This window comes from Coccinella septempunctata, chromosome 6 (genome assembly GCF_907165205.1).
Source record: "Coccinella septempunctata chromosome 6, icCocSept1.1, whole genome shotgun sequence".
NCBI lineage: Eukaryota > Metazoa > Arthropoda > Insecta > Coleoptera > Coccinellidae > Coccinella > Coccinella septempunctata.
In genome coordinates this window covers 17,433,642-17,453,789 of record NC_058194.1, presented here as the reverse complement: position 1 = coordinate 17,453,789, position 20,148 = coordinate 17,433,642, and the positions used below count along the sequence as shown (strand labels likewise).

The 20,148-nt window shown below is 33.5% G+C and overlaps 1 protein-coding gene and 1 long non-coding RNA gene across 9 annotated transcripts in view; one reads left to right on the top strand and one right to left on the bottom strand.

Annotated features, from left to right (window-relative positions):
* Positions 1 to 20,148, top strand: part of LOC123315147 (fat-like cadherin-related tumor suppressor homolog) — a 526,180-nt gene that overhangs the window by 39,276 nt on the left and 466,756 nt on the right. For all 7 annotated transcript variants that reach the window (XM_044900731.1, XM_044900730.1, XM_044900729.1 and 4 more), the window contains exon 2: positions 17,246 to 17,290. The gene's annotated coding sequence lies outside the window, so the exon portion shown is untranslated. The remainder of the gene's footprint in view (positions 1 to 17,245; positions 17,291 to 20,148) is intronic.
* LOC123315148 lies at positions 15,514 to 16,868 on the bottom strand. 2 transcript variants are annotated; one of them, XR_006537921.1, is made up of 5 exons: positions 16,595 to 16,868; positions 16,171 to 16,532; positions 16,014 to 16,115; positions 15,617 to 15,963; positions 15,514 to 15,560 (listed from the first exon to the last, which is right to left on the bottom strand). It is a non-coding gene; the product is annotated as an uncharacterized LOC123315148 (long non-coding RNA). The 2 variants fall into 2 exon arrangements; XR_006537920.1 differs by having other exon boundaries at positions 15,617 to 16,115.

Sequence of the window (20,148 nt, the reverse complement as noted above, 5' to 3'; positions counted from 1 at the left end):
TAAGAACTTTCTGAAGTGTCTAATGTATAAGAATTCATTCGAAATGAGCCTCTAAAATACTACATTCATTATATTAATTTACTGAAATATCCCTTCATGGTGCATTTTTTCGACCTGCATTCAGAAGTTTTCAAGAGACTACCTTTCATAAAGAGCAAAAAGTGTGATGAAAAGCATATATCTATCTCGACTATCATATAGAACACTGTTATTTCAAAGACAGTAATCCCGACCACAAGGGCTTGGATTGAATGGAAACGAAGATAGCTCTTGCTTTTGTGAAATTCTGAAATGAATAAAAGTAGTTGGAAGTCCCTTTTACTGTATAGAACCATTCGCGAATGATTTGCATGAAAATCCACCTGACGCAATTTTCTTTCTTTCCATACTGTTGCAAGGAAAAACTGCGTCTCTTTCATGTGGAAAAGCCAGAGTTATCTAGAGGTTTCCACACAGTTACAGCACAAAATTGCCTCTTGCCGATTCTGTATTCTTGAGGAAAAATGGACAGGTGTAGACGAAACAAGAAATCTGAAAGGGGCGCCTCTTGATTAGTGAGCATAAGGGATGCATAAAGAGAAAGGAAATTATTTCTTTTGTAGAGTAGTCCGAGGGTAATGTCTATCCGAGTTTGGTAAAGATTGTGTTTTCATATTCTGAAAACAACAACAACCATATAGTTCGATATAGCCCACATGCAAAATTTGTTTGAACTCTTCCGCCAATCACCGTAACGTTCAAATTCTTGAATGAAAAAATTCAATTTTATGTCAACAGGTCTTATGGTTTCTCATGAAATGCACAAACTTTCTTTAAGGTACTCATTCCGTATACGGAGTGTGTGAAAGTAACAAGCTTCCTGTGGTGTTTACTATTATTTTCTCGTTTGAATTTCAAAGAATTATACTGTTCAGAGAGAATAAGAAAACAAATGTCATCTTCATTTTTACGGTTGAGACCAAAATACGAATTTTGTTCAGAAAATGTAAACTGATTACGTGAAAAAACATGCCTGATCGTGATAATCTTAGCCATGATATTTTTGTTTTTCGTTATTCTAGAAAACAGTATCGATCCCACTCGATGAATGATTATAACTTCGCCAACAAAGCCAACTGCGATGTTCAATAATTTATAAAGACCCCGAATTTCTACATTTCATTTCAATCATACAAATGAACGAATTGGATTGCTTAACTTCTCGTGCATGGGAGAAGGTTCACTTCAGAAGAGAGAACTTGTAACCGTTCGATCTCAAGTGGCAGGCGCAGATACATTACGAGCGTTGTCTTCAAAATAGAATCTCGCAGTTGCGCAATCGTTTTGTTCTTGTCAGGACTACCGTCGACATGCAGTTTTGATTTGCAGAAATGAGGGCCAACCTGCAACTGAAAAGTTGGGCCATAACTATTGAGGTCAACCTGATCGTTGACTAAGTCCGGCTATAACTTATTCTTCATTATTCTTCAGGTATTCACCTGATTTAGTTTCCGTTTTAATAACTAAATTGATTTCTTCTGATTTCAAAAAAATTTATACTTTTTCGGTACCTTTTCCTAAATAAGATATCACATATTCATGGTTAGATTTTTGTGAAAATAGTGAAATTCTTATTGTCGTTGTGATAGTTATTTATGAACTAAGGAATAAAAATTGTCAATTGCAATTGAGCCTGCAAATTGAATAATCAGGCGACACAATACATATAGACAGTTTTTTGCCGAGTTGCATATTACATTTTTTCGTTGACCTCACATACTATTATTATGAAAGAAAGTACTTACTTGTTTGCTGTAAATCCAACCTGGCTGTAGCAAATTCCCTCATCTCTGGACATGTGTAATTCATATTCACATTGTTATCGCTATCAATTCTTGATTATAACGAATACTTATATTCGTTCTTAACTCACTCGTAAAGATATCTTGAAGAACTAATTTGACAATAGCAAGTGACACTGACAGCTATTGTCAGAGGCACTTATGTTTTTATCAAATCGTGGCTCTCTAAATATCGCCATTGTATTTGTTTGTATGCGACGAAAAGGGCGGACGAAAAGTGTTTACGGACAACAGATATCTGATGCGAACGAAAAATACGTGGCATCAAAAATAGTCGACTTTTTGTTCGGGATGTACGTAAAATGACATTTTATGTTGATGTCGACAAAAAATAACTTCTTCGTCTACTAATTCCGATTTAAGACAGTTATTCATCGTAATATGTTTTATTCTGTTAAATTCCCTAGTAAAATCCTTTTTTGTCGATATACATGTGTTGAATTCCTATAGATTATTATATCCACATACGAAGGTCCACAGGTCCAAAAAAAAGTGAAAAGTCGTGTTAATGGGTATCTGGGAAATTTATTTTGTTATTTGATTCTTCATATTTCCATTGTGAATTGAATGCAAGGATGTACTGATTCTTACTGATGAAATGATAAATCTTCCAAAAACTAAAACAAATGTGTCACTTGACCATAATCTTCAAGTTGAAGACGCTGAGTACAAATGAAAAAAACGAAAATAATATATTGGACTCAATTCTAAAAAACTAGCAGAGCTCTTTATCTACCCGATAGCCCACATAGAAATGTCCAGCTGAATGTTTCTGTAAATGTAAATATTGATTTTGCAAATTCGGGAGTTGTGCGATAATTCCCTCAGTCGAGGTGGCAACCCCTTCAACAATCTTAAACGGCAATTACGATCTAGCTATACCTACATCATTTTGTAGGTGGATCAGTTTTACTTCTCGTTCGAGTTGATCAGTATCAGCGGATATATTAGGCTGGACTTTTTCATGTGAGCTACTCTGTATAATCAAATTACCGCAATTCACTCACTCGATATTACTATGATCGCAAATGTAGCAGCGGAAGACATTAGCGAAGACGTTCTAAATTAATATCAAGGTCCAGAAACATTGCCTTCAACTGAAGTAATCAGCCTTGGGAATGCGACATCAGGTAATTGCACTCTATCCTAAAAAAATAGTATACAAATCTAAATTATATTGTGAAGATCGGTATATTAATATTTTATGCCTCTGAAAGCAAAGAAAAACGTTTGTTATTGAAGAACGTCGTTAGGTTGAGATCAAGTTCTTTTTATTGTAGAAAACAAACATCATCAATATAATTCTGATGAAAAGAGTCTGTCATTCCCTCCATTTTTATTGCAGATGGACATTTAATGTCTCCCGCAGTCACCTAAATGCGAACCATCTCTCGTTTTTCCGGAGAGTTTTTATTTCTGCCGTGAAAGACAGATAAGTTTAATGGTGAGGTTTTTCTTGGATTCCAATCGTGGAATCGGGGAATGAATTGTTCTGCGACACAATAATGGAATGTAAAAAATGTCTTCTTCAATTTCCTTTCCTACAGACATTTCTTTGGACTTTCATCGTTGATAGATGATTATACCGCCATCAGAGAGCAATAGGATCAGATAAAGGTTTATAAATTTATAAGAAGGGGAAGTACTCTTGAAACTCAAATCAGAGTGATGCATAATTTGTCGTTCAGTGTTATTTTAATAGACACATATTTCACTGTATGTGAATATACACTTTCCAGGAGAAATTTTTTTCAAAGGAATATACCTATCCATAAACTAGGGAGCAAATTTGAGAGATAAAACTAATTCTCTTCTTGTAAAAATATATATGATGTCAAATCTCAAACTAAGAACAACGCTGTATAACACTTTCTTACATCCAAGAGAGCGCAATTCAAAATTATGACATGCCTGGCATACTAACAGACAGGAAACGTAATTGATTTAGGTACTGGAAATATTCCAAGTCTTACAAAAAGGTTTGATGAAAAGCAGAATCAATGACCAAATCATTATCAGTAACAAAAGTTTTCATTTATCGTACAAAAAATTTGGGTTGGGATTTAAAAAAACTACTCTCTACCCTTCGTTAACGGTTCAACAGAAACTCGTTAATTATACAAAAAGTGTTGGGTAATTTAAAATAAAAATCTACCGGTTCCAACATTTTTTTACAAAATAGTGAACGCCAAAGTAATTAATTTTATGGCTTACCTTCAATCACCCTGTGTAGAGTTTGTTATTCCGGAAATCGGTGAATGAGAATGAATGTATACCTCATGCAGGTGCACTCGTGTAAAATGGCCTTAGTAAATTGCAGAGTTCTGGAGACTGTACAAGTCAATGACCTTAAAAGGTTTGGAATTATAGATGGCAAGACTGTAGGTCTGCAAGGAGACTGTTTAGTTATTTATATTTCCGAGGAATCTGGGTAACACGCAATCGTATCGTAGCCATATTTCATCTTTTTGTAATAGAATTTTCAATTCTTTCGGTACTTCATCATTTAATCACTTTGTATGGCCTGGCTGACAACTACGTCTTGAGAACTTGAGCAAAACTTCGGCCGAAATATATCGTTTCTGCATAAATTTGCAATTTCTACGAGGGATCCATCATAAAATGAGAACTCATTTCATTGTCGGTTTTAGTCCAAATTAAAAATAAGGTTTTATTCATTATTGGACGCAGCTACCTAATTTTTTTAAAGAAATTATAAATTTTGGTCAATATATACTAGCGTTTCTGAAGTATTACTTTCCACACAGCAGAGGTTTTTTTCCGCACGCAAATATTGAAGAGCTGCATCAACCATAAAATTTTGGCAATTCTCTATGCTCCAATCATAAAATTCAAACGATTCTCTATGCGACTGATCGCACAAAAATATAATATCTTTTTATCTATGATCTTCACGTCAGTTTCAAAACGATAAGTCTACCGCCGAATTCTTTCATTATAAAAAGCAAAGAAAATGAATTCAGATAAATCATCAAAAGAATAACCAAAGTATGTTAGACAGAACTGGCTACTTAAGATTTATTGCCGCAAAAATCTAGTTTGAGGTATGAAAGGGAAGAGACGGATTTCTCGAAATGGTGCTTACAAAATGTGATGAGAAAAGAGGTTTTCCTTGCCTATTTCGGAGATCTCAGTAAGAATTGCAAGTCCAAATCATTTGTGATCGAAATATTCGATGTTCAAGAGTGCGATGAAAATAAAAAACGGCCTGGATATCAGTAAGTTCCTAAAATTAACTCAATAATATGTAGGCCAAAGATTATACGGGTGGCCCACCCCAGACGCAGTACTCATTTTGAGGGAGTGAAATTCTGCTTTTGAAGACCCTACACACACCACAAAAAAATGATTTTCAAAATATCTTTATTTTCTCCCTCAAAATGAGCGCTGCGTCTGGGGTGGGCCACCCGGTAGAATAGAAAGAGGGGAAACAAGGCGACTAGAGAGATTTGAGCGCCATCTGTGTGTCAAGCGTGTTTTTCAGATGCTAGGACTAGTGAAAATATTAATTTGAGTGCCATTTGCAGAACCACATGAAATTTTATAAGATTTTGATCAAAGAGGTTTTGAATGTTTTGATTCTCGTACCGCTTTTTGTTTATCTGGCTCCTTCTAGTTGCTGATTATTGAATTTTTTTGTCTTATTTCTTGGTGAAAACACCAAAATATTGTTCGAAAATTATTCAATGTTGAAGAACTGTGGATCAAATAATAAAATGGATTTCCCGAGATTAGGTTTTTCAGTTCACTAAGGAAAATGGAACCGTAATTATTAAAACTTGTAACATGTGAATCGGTCATTCATTGATTATAATTTTCAGTCGATAAAATTCTCAGGGCGTTAAGACATTGACTTCAGCAAACACTACTGACTAAATCATGTGCAATGTGAACATTTTACTGCAGATCAATTGAGAACTCTTCATCCATGTAAATTGTTGTCTGCAGAAAGCATCCCTTGCATCCTTTCAATGATCCTCAATTGCTACTCTTTCAATATATTCAGAAATCAAAAAGAAATCTTTTAGTGGGAACAAGGACAAACACCGAAAAACGAAAATTACAGAATCAAGGGTTACAGAAAATATTATTAACCTTAAAGAGGCCCAGTCATGAATTGTCATCTACCAACCACGGAACACCAATTCTTTATATTACAACCACAACGATTAACTCATCTCAAATTCGTGTATTTAGTCAGGATGGAATTGTACAATTGAGATGAGTTAATCGTTGTGGTTGTAATATAAAGAATTGGTGTTTCAATTCAACAACATTTTTCATAGATATCAATTGATTCCAAACAATGTTCAGATGAAAACTAACATCCTGATTACAAAACAAAACCATATTTTTGTTTTGTCGCTTAGGATGCGAATAGGTACAAGGCATTGAATTCGAATTTCGCACCCCTCAATTAAAAAACAGGAAACTGTTATTAAAAAGTTTTTCTGTTTTGACAGTACGTTTTCAGCGCCATCTCATTGGCAAGCATGTTTTCATTGGCCAAAATGTAATCTACTGTATAATCCTCGCTATAATCTTTTATGTAGGCGTTGATTTTCTAGTCCCTAAGCCATATTTTGGCGATTAAGCGTCTTAATCGATGTTTTAAAGCGTCTTTAAGCGTGACGTCATTAATTTTGTTGTCGCAAAAATAGAATATCGCTGATGGTTGAGTCATCTGTCGTTGTCATTAGACAGCGAATCGAATTGTGAATTTTTCAATTTCTGTTCTTTGGCTATTATTTGAAAAATATTTATTTATTCTTAATGCATTATTGGCAATAAAAGCACTCTTCCCTAGTAGGAATTCAAATCAAATTCGATATAAACAACATATTCTCCCTTCTTCTTTATATTACCTCTTTCCGCTTAAGACGTTCTGTGCTTAAGACGACACAGGCCAGAGCATATATCTATTATATTCTATATCGATAATGGGACATCGAAAATTGAAGTCAGCCCGTGGCCGGAATCGACTTCTGCGCATGTGCAGAAATATTAAGAATAAAAATACCCGATTAGCTCTGTCTCTTTCTGATACATCGATTTATGAACTGACAGGAATGAAATGATTTTACTTCACAACCATTCGAATATTTTCGACCTTAACCTTACAATATATTGATAATAATATGAATAAGGTTCAAACTCGGGTTTGCATTACGTAGTAATTTGTATTTCATCGTTGATTTCTAATAATTAGAAGTGAAAATTCATGAAACTTCATCATTTTGCAGCACTAGACGCTCGGATTCATAACAATAGTGAAATATTATGTGTTTTCCACTGAAATGCGGAGTGCCGAGGTTAACAAAAATTATGTTCAACAAAATTGTAGGAATGTGAATACATTTTTCTAGGTTGTTCACTGTTGTATATTATCTGCATTGTATCTAGATAAGTCTGTTATTGTCTTGAAATTCAGTTGGGAGTTGAGGTAATAATTCTAGTTCAATTTATGATTGTTTTTTTCGGCACTGAAATAGTGAAACATCTAAATCGACATCTATATCTATAAAGCTCAACTGTAGTTACTAATATCTACCAGTCTCTCATCTTCTAAATATTCTTATTGCCAAATTGATTATTGTATGGATTCTATTGAAGCATGGCTCTTTTAATGAGCACTCTGTACTTTTATATATAATATAACTACATATTACATTAAATGTTGACCCAAAAATATTTTTTATTGAGTATTGAGTAGATTTACAAGAGGGGAAATTCAGGAGGTGAGATAAGTATGATGTTTACACGTACACGTAATAATTGATACTGGTATGAAACAGTAATATAGAACGCACTTGTTATGATGTCATTCTTGAGTTTACTGAGTATGGACAATACTATTCTTTTTCGGCACTTAATTATTATTTCACAAATCATAATAATATTGGTTGAATAGTTTTTATGCACTTATTTGGTTTGATCTCTTTTCGTTGATTCATCTGAAAGTTGAAAAAAACGGATACATACTCGATGAATTTAATATTCATTAACTTTCGCCTCACATAAAATTCTTCTCAAAATTTGTACAACAATTTGAAATAAATCATCATTCGAATTCATTCAATCATTCAACGTCAAATATGAAAACAACCTAACCAATACTTTGATTGTCATTTTCGAACTTCTAATTCGCGCATGCGTACAAGTGGATTCCTCCCAACGATTTGGAGTCATTTTTTGTCGTAGTCTAGAACGCGTGTTATCAATATTGGTATAATAGATATATGGGCCAGAGACAAGATGACTCTATGACACAGGCGCTCTCCACAGACCGCCAGGTTCCGCGTCTTAAAGACTGACGTCATGACTTATTCGCTCGAATAGCACCGCTTAAAGACGCTTCACGCGTCTTAATCCCGAAAATATGGCTCTAGTAGGAACATACAATTCTGTGATGTCTCTATGCTCCGAACTACTGGAATTGTTAATGTCGATATCAAGACGAAAACTCTAAATGAAAGTTTTGGATTTACGCTAGTAGGAATAATATTTTTCCTTACTCATGTGGAAAGTGTCTTTTCCGCAATCGACTGCTTGACCTAACTTCGCTCAGCGTCGTTCCTTCAACTGTAGTCTCTTGCGGAAAAGTATCACTCTCCACACTTGTTCGGAAAATAACTATTTCAATATGTATATTATACATGTAGGTTTTTATAATTTTCTATGGTTAATTATATACTTCTAAGTGGTTTGAACTCTTTAATCAGGAACACACAACTTGATACAACTCTTACATCTCAATATCTCAATTCTTCGTAACTCCTTTTAATGTCTGAATATCGGTCGCATCTTGACTATCGTTATCTTTTAATTCTTCTTGACAATTCTTCGAAAACTTGAATTTCAACGTCTTCCTCAATCTCCGTCTTAATGGACAACCTTCCTATAGCCTACGTATTTTTAACTAAATCACAATTCAAACAATATGAACAACAATTACAACTATAACAATGATGAAAAAGATAACAATGTTACACAATAACAATCATAACAGACGATAACACAAAGAACACTCTCTAGATGGCTGACATCCTGTATTGCATAAATATATTCCTCGAATTTCATTCTGAGAAATTGACTAATACTGGGTATTCCTTTTTCTATGCCTTGTCTATTTTTCATCAATATTTATTCAATCAGCATTGTATGAAGCATTTATCTAATTTTTTCAGTTCCTGAATTTTAATTTTTCCTGATTCTCTGAAAACCGCATTATTTCAGAATTGACGTAACTACTTCCACAATAATTAAAGGAAAACACGCAAGTTTCCTTGACATTTTCGTTTCAGCACTATGAACTTATGTTATAACTTCACCGAAACGAAGATATATTTCCCAAACTTACCCGAAGATGTCTCTGGGGCTCAGTCATACACGCACCACATATCCGCGAACTCCAAATAAACGTGATATTACACCCCATATGACAAACAAAGGCGAACTAGTATTCCCCGTTATACCTGGAGTCCTATTGTTCGAAATCCTTTTGCGGTATCACCCTCTTTTGTAGTAATACACTACACACTGATAAAATTATATACAGAATTAATTGGACTTGGAGTAGTAGGTATTAATATCAGGTATGAAATTAATCATTGTGATAGATTAACCCATCTTATTCTAAACCCTCGTGATATGGGTCGGTCCACTATTTGTCGATAAACATCCGTGTCCTAACCGTTGAAATCCGCTTAATCTTCCCTCGTACTCAAAGTGGTTTCAGACATTGGCGTTTAATATTTGATATTGTAAACACTGTGTGTCCTAATTCAGTATCAGACATATACCTGCAACTTATATGGCTAACAAAAGTTTTTCTATTCATCACGAGGAATACTATTAAGTTTTTATTGATAACTTTCTCGAACATTCCAGTAAAAACACAAAATAGCTTTATTTAAGTATTAATAATTTGAAGAGAGTGCAAACAAAATATATCATCATGATACCAGCAAACAATAAGAGATTCAAAATACTCAACATTATACACAACATCGTAATGACTGTTAATTTTTTGAATTTCATGATTTTTAGTTCAATCAAAACTCTTCAGTAGACAGCAGCACACAATAATTCAAAGCCAACTACGATGTTTCATTCATGAAGACACCGTATAGGAAGTAAATAAATAATCCGTCTTCCACTTATTTTCATGAACTGGACAATGAATTCATAATAGCAAACTTGGATATACAGGGTGAGTCTTTGACTCGTACAAATATTTCAATAGTACATTCTTGAGGTCAAAAGGAACACTTTTTTTCTTACCATTTTTTTCGAATCGGCACGGTTTAAAAGATTCAGGCTGTTGGAAAACCTTAAAAAAATGTTATTTCTAGTTCTATATCACAAACTGATTTATCGAATGAAATGTATTGAGGAATACAGTTTTTCATTTATTTGATTAATCTTTTTCGAACACAAGATATCACCCACGTCTTCCAATTTTCTCCTTATGACCATTACGAACCATAAAAATACCAAAAATTCAAAAAATCCAACGCTGAAACCAAGTTGAACGATCTCTTAGGAATATTTGAAAGTGTTGTATAATAAAAGTACCTACATATGCTTGATGATTTCTCGTATAATGCGCAGTTTCGGAGTAATTTGATGTTCAAAAATAAAAAATATCTATGAAATTGGAGAAATTAGGTACCTACTTTGACCGAACGCAACTCTTTTTAAAAGATCCACTGATGTGTAGGTAGTGCCACAGATTTAGCTAGTTATTCTGAAGGTAATTTTGTTTTTCCAGAGATGGCACAGCTCAAACTTAAAATTGCTATACCTTTTTATCAGCGCCGAATCGGAAAAATGGTATAAAAAAAGTGTTTCTTTGGACCTCAAGAATCTAATATCAAAATATTTGTATGAGTCAAAGATTCACTCTGTATCACACAGTCACAATCAAATAAAATCCGGACAAAAATACTATACCTATTTTGTATTTTATGTTCTGAATACAAAATTAAAAAAAAAAATGGTCTAAATGAAATGCAGTATATGTATTTTACACAGCTTTGCTTATTCAGAAGAAATTCAGGATATTGTTCTCTGATTAGTTATTTGGAGTCGGAAAGGTCCTCTATGCCATTGTCCTCATTTGTCGAATATTGTCGATATTTTCGAAACGATGGAACGAGATTTGGAAAAAACGGATACCTGATTATTTTGATTATTTCACATTAAATACCTCGTCTTCAGCAATTACAGTGGCGTGCATACTGGCATTAACTTCTATATTTTTAAAGAAAAAATAATGCGCCAGAGTCTTTTTCCAGAATTCTCAATCAATTTAGAACAGATAGAGTTACTACGGTTTTTCTCTGGGATACAACGCTTTAAAACAGTCTATTATTCAAAAAATACTCGAATCGAACAATTAATTTTTTACATCAAAAAGATTTTCAAATTGAAAAAAATTGTTCAAAATGGCCTCCTCCATCTAGGATTCAAGAGTCCAGTCTTCTCCTCATGGATTGCCGATCTTTCCTATTGTGTTGCACCCTGTATCTGGAAGACAAAGCTTTTCCGGATAAAAGCATACAGGAACTTTCCGCCTCCAAATAACTCAGAGATTATTATCCTGAATTTGTTCGCAGTGCTTATGAAGTACCCTGTATTTCGCGAGTTTCACTCATGAAAGCATGTTTTGAATTTCCGTGTAATGCATTTCTGAATTGGAGAAAGTTTTCTGCAAGGAATATCTCTCACAGGTTCGAAAACAAAAATCTAATTCATTTTGCACGCAGATAGCGATATTTCACATGAAAGCTTGTCAATTCCTTCAAGTTTATCCGTACTGAGAAACAAACTGATCGATGACACCATCAGCTATGTCCACATCAACGATAACTACGAAAGGAAACAACCCGAGATACCTACCCGATCGACCTATCATGTCATGGTTCCGTGAAACACAAGACTTGTCATAACATGAAATATTTACCAGTCTCTCACGAAATAACAGACACGTACGTTCTCTGATTCATTTTATTTCCATCGTATAGGAAAAATGCGAGCCTTGCGATTTTAGTGTCGCACGGCAGGTATTTCTCGGAATCATGACTTTCATCGATATGTTCGACAATGAACTTTTGCTAGATAATCTCCGTGACCAAGAAAAAAAAAATTTCGCTCAGTTTTCACGTATCCATTTGGATGTGTTGATTTCAATATGAGTCATACTAAATCGCAATCAATTATTTGAAGTAGGTATACACTTATACACTGTACAGGGTGGGCAAAATTGGTGATACCTGAATTACAACTTTTTCAACCCAACGAGATAGAGGAAAATGCATGGCACATAACGGTCCTCTTTTTTCGAGAAACGATCTCACTCTATCACCATCACTCTATCTTCTTTTGTTTTCGAGTTATAGGTCAAAATTCAAATTTGAACTTTGGTCATTATCTTCGTTTCTGTTTGAGCTAGGATGTTTAAATGAAGACATTATACAGACACTTTTTTGGTAGCAATCAGGTGGCGTACTATGATTTTTTCCAACAGGTATATTTGATGAGCTATAACATAGAGATGTATTTTTTCTTATGAAAACAGTAGTTTAAAATGACTTAGAAAGGCTGAGGGCGATGTATGATATATTTCTGAAACGGTAAAAACATGGCGATTCTTTTAAGTCATTTTAAACTACTGTTTTCATAAGAAAAAACACAACTTTATGTTATAGCTCAGCAAATAAACCTGTAGGAAAAAATCATAGTACGCCACTGGATTGCTACCAAAAAAGTGTCTGTATAATGTCTGCATTTCAACATCCTAGCGCAAAAAACTCAAAAACAAAAAAAGATAGAGGAATGAGGTTGATGGAATTATCAATTTCTAAAAAAAGACGACATGAATCGTACATTCATTTTCCTCTATCTCGTTGGGTTAAAAATTTGTAGTTCAGGTATCACCAATTTTGCCCACCCTGTACACTACCTGCGTTTGACGAAATTTCTCGGGTAGGAAACTAATTTCGTAATAACCGATTTGGAGACGCAAAAAAGAAAAAACAGCTGATTTAGACTATTTTATAGAAAGATAGAAATGATCGTCGGGCCATTACCTGTCTCTTTTGTGTTCACATAGAGGTGAGTGCGGATCAACCAAAATTCTAGAAAAAGACAACTAGTATGCCCGACGTTCAGTTTCTCTCTGTCACTTTCTTTGACCGTGTTTCATGCATAGATAGAAAGGGAAGGCACAGTCCATGTCTCTATGTCTATGGCCAAAATAACCAAAACCTCGAATTTCTTAACTGGTTGCGAAGACTAAAACGTTTCGAAACGTCGAATGTCAAGGAGTGTTAAAGTGACGTCACTTTAGATGTCAAAATTGGAAGAAAACGTTTGTGAGATATTACTTCAATTTTTTCATGGATTTTCAACACTTCGTATCTCTTCAACCGAGCCGAATTGAATAGAATTGGCCATACTACTCTGTGAACAAAAAATTATGTATTATGAAGAAGAAAAGCCACATTCATCCCTTGCTGCATGGTGAAGAATAACAATACTACATACAATAAAGTGTAAAATTTCAGAATACCTCTATTCAATTCAGTAGGTATTTGAACTTGTGATGTTACAGGAATTGTCAAAAAATCAGTAATTGTGTCACATCTGAATTTGAAAATGAAAGAGGAAATGAAATAAGATATACTTCGTAAATATACTAATTGTCAAAATGAACGCTACTTCTTTTGTGCAATTGTATTTTCTTGATGAATCAATATTTTTTAGAATGCAAGTTCCATATTATTCAGCATACGTTAATTCTCTCAAAGAATCCCAAAATCCTAGCCAATCAGGGCAAAGCTATCTCGTTTGTCGTTTTCCCTACGCAATGCACCCGACGTTTGTGAATCGAAAAACGAATGTTGTGTTATGAATTGACAGCTTTCAGCTGATAGCTTAACCTACCAAGAAAGATCTTTGCTACAAAGCACCGCTTGGGCTCGACTTCGATTTATGCCCCACCTCAGATTTTGATGATTATTTTTTTATAGATAGAATTTTTCATGAGGAATCGAATGGTAGTAATCTCAATCTGCGGAAATTTATAGTTCATTAGCTATGATTTTTTGAAATGTTCGTTAAATGCACTCAATTATGACATTTGAATGTTTGTTCACTGTAATTCTCGATCAATTCGAATGTTTTTCTCAACAGAACTTAACCAATTGGGCTTTTGAGGTAATTCATTGGAAGAAATGTGAATAATTGATCAATTTTGGCTAAAAATTGAACTCAATTATTTTGAGGTTAGGTTAGGTTGTTAGGTTGGGTTAGGACAGTGAAAAAACAATTTCATACATGAAAATATCATTTTTGGCGATTTAAATTTAAGTTTAAAGGACCGAAAAGTGAAAATATAATTTTTCATGATAATATAATGATATAGCACGTATTTTGATGAAATTTTCGAAAAATCATTTCTCTCAAATTAAAAGTTTTCTGGGATTGATAGTTATACGAATAGATTTTGTATCTTCTCCTGCATCCAGGAAAAAATCGGCAAAAAAATCTGACGTAGGCACTTTGTGGAATTCGAGAAAAAGCACTTTACAAAAATTTCACAAAATCATAACTGCCGAACTATAAGTTTCCGCAGATTGAGACTAATACCATTCGATTCCTTGTAAAAAATTCTATCTATAAAAAAATAATCATTGAAATCCGAGGTGGGGCATAAATCGAAGTTTCACCTATTATTCAAACATGGATTAAAAATAATAATATTGGAAGTATAGTATTGTACAAATTTCTCCGTTAGTTCCTCATGTGGATGAATATGAATATTCTTTGATTGTTAAGGTGGTGCGAAACTTTACACTTTGTTTAAATATGATATAAAATTTGGTTAATATTAAAATGTAATAAAAATACGGAATTGGCAGTGGACGGTAAACTTCATAATTACCTAAATTTATTATGCCATTTTAGTTAATATTAAAAAGATATTGAAAATTGTATCCACTTCAAGGAAGCTGTTTGCTTTGAATACTAAAACAAAACTATAAATTTAAGTCATATTCAAAATTGATTAGAAAAAAATAACTAATGTTATCAGACAATTTGATGTCTATTCAAAATAAGGATTAACTTTCTAGGGATATTTTTCTACAGAACTCGTAGGCAATATGACTTCATAATTGCTTCTTAAATTTTTTTTTATCAAAAACTTTGAAGAATTGGCTTACAAAAAGAGATACACAAATTTTCTCACTCAAATCTTTTCAAAGATGCTCTTGAAAATGAAATTGGCAGGATATAGGGAATAACGGAAACATCCAGGTTAAAAAGTTATCATTCTTTATTTTCTACAATGATCAATAGAATATCCAAGAAGTACGAGTCAATTACATTTACTTGTTTCACAAAACAGAAATCTGCATAACTCATGGGAAGCAACAGTGCATGTACTATAGCATTATTCTCCAAGGTTGCATTCACAAACTTACTACAAGAGTAGTTATAACTGTGAATAATATTCCATCACCAACATTCATAATATTCTACTTTCTGTTAGGATAATATAATTGCTTTTCTATTTTCCTTTTTTCTACTCTTTGGGTTTTTTTGGCTTGAGAACTATTATAAGTTTTATTGATAATCTCTACCATCATCATCCAATGATTTTAATTTCAGGAATGTATCTTTCAATACAGTCTACAAAAATTTTAATGCACAGGATATTCCCATCACCAATTTTTTACCCAACTTACCTCACGCTTGGTACTAGGATCAATGGAAACAGTATTTTGAGATTCTGTGTTTTCATCTTGACTGTTCAATTCTTCCACTTTTAAGGCTGTTGCTGTCATATCATCTGCATGTCGCTGTTTGTTTATATTGAATTTTCGAATGATATATGAGAGATCTCCTCTTGTTAAAATATTCATTCTTTATAATTTTCCTTCATTGATGAACCTTGCATCTTCAAGAACGCTTTCCTTAGTTACTCCGGCAACAAGTTTGTTTGCGAGCATTTCCTGCTGAGTATTGGAGAGACGTTTAGATCGAAGTTCATCATTATGACCAATATGTGTCTCGATATATTTAACCGCTACTCCTGAAAAAAAATTAATGAACGAATGTGATGTGATACTATAAAAATGTTACCAGAACTGTTAATTTTAACAGAAATTCTTGATGGACATAATCCAGATATTTTAATGCTGCCTCCCTTCTTCATATTTCGTTGGCTACACTGACTCACATATTCTAAAAATAATATATTTAAATTTCATGATTGTCATTTGGCTCTTCGAACACTAACCTATAGTATTACTACGATTGCAGTTATAATAAATATATTCTTCAGCAGAATTAGTTTTAACTGCTCGTTCTAAAATATAATCTACATTCCTGTTGGAAAGAGATCTCCAAGCCTCAAAATCTTCCTTGTTTTCAAAATGATGGCTAGACTGTTAGATTACCAAAGAATGCATCTGCTCCAAATGATCTATCAAATGTTCGTGGGATCCAAATGATATTTTATCCTCGTCAGAGCAAAGTGGGCATTTAACATGCTTTGTTTTTTTTCCTCCAAGTGCTTGGTTATGCATTTTTTTCAGGTGCCGATTTTTGTTCGACACACTGGAAAATTGTTTTCCACATAGGTGACAAACGAGGTGTTCACTTAAAACATAAAAACAAATAGAACATAAGCAACAAAAAAAAATATATAATTTCGAACTTACTTTTGCTGGTCCATGTTTGATGTTGTTCACTTGAAATTCAGCAATCAAAATTGCTTGTCCAGACGATTGGTAACTAAATGTCACAATTTGTGTTTTTGCGAATTACAATAATTATCTCAACGTTATTCAATAACCACTCTGAATTCAGAAGAATAGCAGAGAATCAGAATCAGTCTCTGAGAATAATACATAGACTTAATAAAGCATAATATATTATTATGTCTATGGAATAATACGAAAATAATCACAAGAGCGCCGAGAGAGCAGGAAAATATTTGTTGACATAGAAAGAGACAACTGTCTTCTGTTCTTTCAATCTGTTAGCTTTGCTCTGATTGGCCGGGAGTTTGGGATTCTTTGAGAGAATTAACGTATGCTATATTATTCTATGACATGACTCGTTCTTTCCATCATGGTCCTTAGAATTCGAATTCTCTTTTTTATCAGGGGCCATTGAAATTGAAAAACATATTGATTGAAACATACTAATTGAAAACACCTGATTTTGCAGATCGAGAAATTCTGTCACCGAAACGGTCACAATTAATAATAATGAATCAGTTTAACGACAAATACAAAGTAGTATCATTACTAATTTTTCTATTTCTTCAGATGAATATTGACTATTTCCATAATACTTTGTTCTTACAGGGTGGGCGAACAATATGTAGGACACTATTCTAACAGCAAATGATGGTAAGTTACTTGATCATTATTTTATAATTTTCATATATGCCTCTTTTTTCAATAATACTGCTCAACAACAATCATAATTTGGTGAATCTAATATATAAATTAATGGATGATTCTACCGGATTCATAGAAAGCATTTTTTGTACAACCTACGCGAAGTAGGTACCTACTTCGCAGGCGTTATAGAGTCCGCGAATTGCAATTTCGCATCCGCTGCCCTTAGTAACGGCCGCGACAATGAAAGTCAGTTTCTTTCTATACAAATGTTAGTATACCGAAGTGCCCAAGATATTTCCAGAATCAAAACTGCTTCACATACTAAATAATTATGATAAGTAGCTTTCATCGGGAAAACCATTCGATCACTTATCAAAATTTTGAATTTTTTTGCCAGAGATAACCAAAAATCGGTAGTAACTTCGAGTAGTTTTTAACATCGACTACATCTCGTAAATTGAGCATGCATTTCAACAAAGAATAGATGCTTCATTGATCCATTAGGTACATTTGACATTTTCTCAATATTTGATTCAAATATGCCAACAAATATACTTATTTGGAGATCTTGATGATTATCACACCATTTCTTGAAATCTTTCTAAATTCTCTATTAGGTTTTTCAGGTATAAAACTAACTATTTTCATAGTTCCTACATAATTTTTCCTAAATCCTTAGTTTCGTGAATACATCCGATTGTAGTTGAGTATTCAGCCATGTGAATTCATGAAATATATTATATCCGATTATGCATAATATGGAGGACATAACAAATTATTTCTGCAATATTTGTTTCATATGAACCAGTTTTCTCAATTTCAGCAAATGTTGACATATCAATGAATTATGTATTATTATTTATGATATTCGCATTCAAAATGGTGTTATCTATTCGGAACAAATAGTTTGAATGGAGATGTCAATACAAGGATATTCTTATGTGGCATTGGCATCAAATTTTTAACTCTGATCATTGCGACAACATCTTTGGACACAATATCATCGTCCATTGTATAGTTGAAAATTTTCAGTTCAGCAGCAAATGAAGTGGGACAGCTGAAAGCTGAAAGTTTGACTGATTATTTCGACATTACTTTGACGATGTTGGTGTTGGATTTTCCTCCCAAGAAGCCAATCATTTTCCTTCTGAGCGATACTTCGGTACCTAAGGAGAATCAAGATAATATGATATGGCATATTTATGATAATACAGGGTGTTTTCTATTTGAATGTCAATATCTATGGGGGTCATTTTTGGGTCCATTTAAAAAAAAAAACTTCATATGAACATATGTCCTAAACGTCTTACCTTTTGAGATACAGGGTGTTAAAGTTTTCCAAAATAAATCAATTATTACTAATATCTACAATACCACTTCAGATATTTCAATGAAATTTGTCATACATGTATACTATGAATCAAGAGGCATTTTTTAATGTATCACTTTTTTCTTAATTTCCACCTGTGGCACCTATTTTGGCAGACATTGATGGTACACCACAAATTTTTAATGAAATAAAAATGATTTTTGAAATTCCCAATCATTTATTACCAAAATTGATCACTTGACTTTTCTTAATCCGATTCACGGTTTCCGTTTAAAAAAAATAAAAACCGTTTCTCTGCATGATCATAACAATATCCTTAATACATATACAAATGACAATATCACCATGCAGAGACATATGTAAATTTTATCTTTTAGGTGAAACTCGTGAGTCGGACTAAAAAAATTCAAGAGATCAAATTTGCTCATGTCAGTGGCGTGCCACTGACGGTCTAAATAATACCATCCTGTATCTCGAAAGGTAAGACGTTTAGGACATATGTTCATATAAAGTTTTCTCCTTAAAATGGGCCCAAAAATCACCCCCACAAATATTGACATTCAATTAGGAAACACCCTGTATATGCCACTGACACGGAATTTTTTATTCAATATCTTTTTGTTGTGCAGTTTGTGAATGCAAGGCAGCTAAAAATTTCCAATTTTTAGCCAACAGGGAGTATGGAGAGGGCCTTACAATTTTTTTTTTATACTGGGTGGATAGTTAGGCCATTAATTATTATTTTCTCGTTACATTGCGTTGAAATGAAAACACGGCTATTTCATGAAATTCCGTTTTTTTCGTGAAATTCGTCTACCTTCGAAGAACATAATAGCAGAGATCAAGTGTCAACTGCATGAAGGAATACTTGAGAGGCATTCAAATTGGAGTGTAATGAAAATAGCAGGCTCCCTTCATTTGTAAGATTTCATCTGACAGTTTCTTCAGGAAAAACTCCAATTTCATCAAATAGTCTTGATGTCACTGGACCTAGAAGGAAATTTACTACGATTATATGAATCTACTCATGAGAATACTGGTGCACATATTATGCTCTATAACACATCGCAACATCACCCACAAAAAAAAATTCGCACTCTATGTTACCTTCGAAGCTCTATCTTTGAGAAGAAAACTATGAAAAAGTTTACTTCGAATTCAGTTTAATTCTTTTGATTCATGTGTTATTTTATGAACGTCAATGCAGTTGATCATTTCAAGTATAAGTAATATCCTTGATGTAGTTTAGACGGTGCCTGCTACTGTCATATGGGAAAAAAAATTTCATGCAATTGCGGTTTTCTTACAAACATAACGGAATATATCAGTATAATGACAAATATGTCCCGTAGAAATGACATAAACATCCACCCTACATAAAAAAAAAATGAGAAGGCCTCGCTGAACTTCTGAATTTCCAGCAAAGAAAACTGAAATTTTTCGTTTCTGTATTTTCACACCTCGGATAATAAGAAGAGCTTGAAAAAAGATACCCTGCGCCAGTTACGTGAAGATTAAGACGATTAATCGATTA